The following is a 6000-nucleotide window of genomic DNA, read 5'->3' on the forward strand; positions in this document are numbered from 1 at the left end:
TCTATTTGCCATGAAGTGATGGGACCAGATGCCATGATCTTAGTTTTCTGAATGTTGAATTTTAAGCCAACTTTTTCACTCTCCTCCTTCACTTTCATCAAGAGGCTTTTTAGTTCCTCTTCACTTTCTGCCATAAGGGTGATGTCATCTGCATATCTGAGGTTATTGATATTTCTCCCAGCAATCTTGATTCCAGCTTGTGCTTCTTCCAGCCCAGTGTTTCTCATGATGTACTCTGCATATAAGTTAAATAAGCAGGGTGACAAGATACAGCCTTGCCGTACTCCTTTCCCGATTTAGAATCAGTCTGTTGTTCTGTATCCAGTTCTAACTGTTGCTTCCCGACCTGCATACAGATTTCTCAAGAGGCAGGTCAGGTGGTCTGGTATTCCCATCTCTTTCAGAATTTTCCACAGTTTATTGTGATCCACACAATCAAAGGCTTTGGCATAGTCAATAAAGCAGAAATAGATATTTTTCTAGAACTTTCTTGCTTTTTCCATGATCCAACCGATGTTGGCATATTCAAACAGATTTAGAAAAAAACTAGGAGAACTGAATATGTAAATCTTTTCTCTTCTACCCTCCCTCTCCCATCCCTGAGGGCCCTAATCCACTTCACTCCGTTATTATTATCACCACTTTATTTGAAGAATAGAGTTGCCATTGTTTGATATGGTAAAGATTGTGGGAGCAATAGATTTGAGGGTAAAACATCAGGAGTTCATTTTTTAAGTTTAATCAAAACTGCTTTTTAAATATTTAACTGGTAACATCAGATAGACAGCCAAGTGCCGAGTCTGGAGTTCAGACTAGACGTCCAGGCTAGCACTGAAATTTGGCTAACATCAGCTTTTACAGATGGCGTTTAAAACCATAAGACTGAATGGAATCACCTAGGGGCAAGTAAAGATGAAATAGAACCAAAGACTGAGGACGGGGAACTCATATTTTAAGATATGACATACAAAAGGAACAAAGGAAGCTGAGGAAGAGACATCTTTGAAGAAAGAGAATGAAGAACACATGGTTCTCTGTAAGTCAAGTTCTGAGTCCATTCCAAGGAGGAGGGTGCAGTCATCTAGGTCAAATGATGCCAACAGGTCAAGTAAGAAGAGGATTGAGAACTGGGCACTGGACAGTTCACAACACAGAGGTCATTGGTAACCTTCCTATCATTTGGTAAAATCACTGATGACAGGTTCAAGACAGAACAGGGAGACAGGATATTATTCTGTGTATAGCTGTGTGACCTGATGTTTTCACTTATTAAAAATAGTTTCTGTGTGCTTAAACATTCTTTTATAACACCAGTTTCAATGGCTGGATAGTACTCAAGTGTAGATGTTCTGCAGTATATTTAATTAATTCTATGTTTGAATATATGAATTGTTTCCTTTCTCCCCTCTTTGCTTGTTAACACACTGACTTGTTTCTATTTCTGGAATTCTATTTATTTTCTTAGGTTAAATTACAAGCAGACTTGCTGGCTTACAGGATATATGTAACATATGTCACAACATATTAAAGCATATTATGCTATGATATTTCACAAAAGAATGGAAGTGAAAGAGAAGTTGCTCAGTCATGTATAACTCTTTGCTACCCCCATGGACTATACAGTCCATGGAATTCTCCAGGCTAGAATACTTGAATGGGTAGCCTTTCCCTTCTCCAGGGTATCTTCCCAACCCAGGGATCAAATTCAGGTCTCCCACATTGCAGGCAGATTCTTTACCAGCTGAGCTACAAGGGAAGCCCAAGAATACTGGAGCGGATAAGATATGAAGGCTAATAATGAAATCAGAAACTATGTTTATCTATTATCAATTCAATACATGCAAACTAAACATTTTGAGAGGAAGTTTAATCAGAATTTTGAGAGCTGTTACAAGAAAGTGAAAGTACCTGAGTGAAAAGTAAAAGTAGTTGAAAGTCAAACCTGGTGTATATGCATCTTTTTCTTTCATTCAAATTTTTTTTGAGTGATTACAATATGCTTGACCTTGGGGAGACAATGACTGTACAATATAATCCTATGGAACTGTATCGCCTATATCATCCAAAATTTCCTTAGCTAGTAATCAGTGTATGAAATACTATTACGTTTCTCTTTTCTGCCAGTGGATAAGTAGGATTTATGTAATTTTTGGCACATAACTGATCCTTGATGCCAGATAAGGGCCACTGATACCAGTGATTCACACAGAACCTTGATTGAGCTCATAATTTTGAGGTTAAGTAGTCTCATCCCTTCTATTACTCCTAATAATTATCTTTCCATTTATCATGGGATAAAGATTTTTATATTTTGAGGGTGTGGCACGAGGGATGAATGCCAAGGAATCATAAAATGGCTTTTATATTTAGTTGGGGCTTTCCAGGTGGCACTAGTGGTAAAGAGCCCACCTGGCAATGCAGGAGACCTGGGTTTGATCCCTGGGCCAGGAAGATCTCCTGGAGAAGGGAATGGAAACCCACTCCAGTGTTCTTGCCTGGAGAATCCCATGGACTGAGGAGCCTGGCAGGCTACAGTCTATGGGGTCGCAAAGAGTCCGACATGACTGAGCGACTAAGCGTGCAAAGTAACACATTGGTTATTGGGGATTGGTAGGATTACCAATTGGGGATTGGTAGGGGTGATTAATTTAATATGTGGTTAAATGAAGATAAGACAATGTTTTGGACAAAGTTTGAAATCTACAGAGTCTACTCCCATGAGGCCAAAAGACAGGTCAATAAAACCTTCCAAGATTCTTCAAGGCAAATGGGTTTTTGTTCCTGTTACTAAAAGAGCCTAGTGGATTAAATATGGAGGAATGTTTGGTTGTAACAAAAATAAGTGAGATATCATTATACTAGTAAAGAGACTGAAAGAGGAAGAAAGACTATACTATGTATATTTGAAAGGGTACGAGTGAAAGAGCTCTCATACGCTGCTAGTGGCACCGTCAATTGCTACCTCTCTCGAAAGTAGTTTGACTAAGTTTCTAGAGTCTTAAAATGTTCTACTTCCAGTAATTTATCCCAGGAAAATATTTGGAAGTGTCCGCAAAGATTTATGTATGCTGATGTTTATTACAGTGTTATTTATAAAAGAGTTGAAAACAATATAAATGTCCGCCGATAGGCACTTGGCATAATAAATTAAGGTATATCTATGTAATTTATTTCTATGCAGCAGTTTATAATCATTTTCAAAGACCATTTGATAGCATGGAGAAATATTCACAATATAGTGCTAAATTAAAACTGTCAGGTACAAGCAAACAGCATTAAACAGCTACCACTTACTGAACATTAATTTTGTACTAGGATATGTATTCAGGGCCTTAGAAACACCTCCCTTAATAATCTTCTAACAAATCTGTAAAATGGCTATTGCTATTCTTAATTTATATACTGTGAATCTAAGGTTAGCGAGTTAAGCTGCATTACAAATCCAAGTTGTCCTAGAAAATAGAGTAGCTTCAAGTATGTAGAGGCACTGGAGGAAAAAGGTTTTTCAGAAATCCAGAGACATTTTATATGCTTCAAGTTCAAGGGAGAAAGAAAGTGGCAGGTTATGAAATAAAGTTACAATCTGAAGAGTGTTATATCACTCATTATAGTTTAAATTAATCTGGTAGGTGACGAAAATACCATCGAAGTTTAAAGAACTGAGTGAAATGATCGTATTTCTTGTTTTAGAATGGTAACTGAAGGACTTGTACCAGGCGTGGGATTACCATGCGGCAACTGGCAGTTGTTCAAATACCAGTCAATAGAGGTTTTGTCTCTAAGGGGTGATGATGGAGATGGAGAACAAGAGACAGACTAGAGAGACTCACTGTGGGTAAAGGACTAACTAGACTCTGAGACAAAGAAGACATGAAGTTCTAAGACAAAGGGAAGAGAAGAGACAATAATGATTTTAAGCTTCCAATAGCAGTAGTTATATACACAGTAATAAGTAATGAAGTAGAAACCAAGGGAAAATTCAATACATGGAGCAGCTGACCCTGAGTTTGATTTTGAGGAAGTTTTATGTGAGGAACCGCTTTAAAGGAGGCAACCTAGAGGCAGAAGGTTGTGGAGAAAAACAATGTTCAAGTACAGACTTGAGGGTTGTTTGCATATTAAAGTTATTTGAAGCCATGGGAGTAAATGAGATTTCCAACAGAAAGAATATAGAGCAGGGCTTCTCAAATGAGTATGGATGAGTTTATCAGAATTGCCCAAAGAGATTTCCAAATTACATAGTCAGTCACTGTACACTCAAAAAAATTCTACTATGTCTCCTTTTTCTGTAGGAGGTGGAGAGACCGTGGTTTGAAAAAGTAAGCAGAGCTGAGCTCAAGATTTTTGTTTTTAACTGGTAGCCATATTGATAGATGTTTAATAGATACTTTATAAAAGAAGAATTGATGGATGCAATTCGAATTCTTGAAGCCATACTCACTGCATGAAGAGCTGCGGTTAATATAACTCTGATTATGTCCCTAATCAGTAATGATATATACCAAGAGTGATAATATTTCTTTTGTAAGAGCAATAGGGCCTCAAAGAAATCACTTGGCATGCCTGAACTTACATGTGGTTTACATTTCAACATTGAATTTGTAATTAGACACTGAATCTTTGAATTCATTTTCTCTCAGGAATAGTTTGCAGGAAAACTCATAAGAGCCTGTTTCATACCAATATATTCTAAATGGTGTTTATTTTCTAAAGCAAACTGGTACCAAATCATATTTTTGTAATTTGGTAGAGTTTATTAAAACAGAGGAATCACAAAACAGAAGGGACTGCATATGCAAGGTGATATCTAAGCCATGAAGATGAAGAATTAAAAAATAAAAAACAAACAAGGACGATTCATAATGAGTGAGCCATTAAGAAAAAAGAGATGAGATTTCCAGCCTCACTCCCAAGTGGTTCACTAGGTAATGACTTCAGCCTAGAGCACCATAGGTTTTTAGGGGAAAAGACATGTCAGCTATGAGTATGAAGGAACTGGATGTTGGCCAGTCAACCAATCATCTCTTCATACTGAACATTTGAAGATATGCTCCTTAATTCACAGAAGTTTTTTACCTAAATTATAAAAGAAAAAACTTTTATGTGGTTACCTAGGGACCAGAAGAGAAGGATCAGAGATGAATAGAAAGTATACAATAGAATCTCACTATCCTCAGAATCTTGCCCATTTAAGCTCTTCTTGGTTTTAACGTGGCATGATATAAACAATCATGCATTTTCTGTACTGTATGTGTATTGGAGAGCTACAGTGAATTACAAGAGCTATAATCGCCTTGCTTTATAGTTCCAGTTATTCCTCCCAGGGAAGAAAGGAATTTGGATGGTAATTCAGTAAACTTTTGTGGTGTTACATTTAACTAGATTAGGAAAAAAATGAGAGTTTTACCATTAAATTTTAAAAATCTGTTTTAAATAAGTCAGACAAAAAATCAGTAAAAGTACAAGTAAATATGTAGTTTGTACTTGAGTCAGATAGGACACTATGTTAGTCCCATGTAGCACACAATCAGCTCCGAAAGTTAGATTCTAGAATAGGAAGTGAACTGTTAAGCACTGTCACATTTCAAGTACCAGCGGATGGATGAGAACCTGGACTTCTATATCCATTATCACAGCAGAAGACAGACAGGGGTAGAATTAACTAGAGTCAGACACACCTCCCACACAGAAGTTTAGAAAAACACACACACCCACCACTCAGTCCACACTTTTCTTTCATATGTGCATCAGAACACATATCCTTAGGCTTGCTGCATGCATACATGGTCTTGTCTGCCTAGACATGTGGCAGAGGTACTCAGCAGGTTCTCACAACTGGTCTTTCAAACTAAATTCTCTCGTGAGGGCTCAGTTCTGAAACTGGATACGGCATACCTGGTGACCTGTTACTGACAAGAATCGAAAGTAAATCTCCTTTGTGTTAGATGGGACAAGAAATGTAAAGCCAGGATTCAAAGGAAATGAGAAAACTCATTTTGG

This window comes from Bos taurus, chromosome 21, assembly GCF_002263795.3.
Source record: "Bos taurus isolate L1 Dominette 01449 registration number 42190680 breed Hereford chromosome 21, ARS-UCD2.0, whole genome shotgun sequence".
In the NCBI taxonomy this organism is placed as follows: domain Eukaryota; kingdom Metazoa; phylum Chordata; class Mammalia; order Artiodactyla; family Bovidae; genus Bos; species Bos taurus.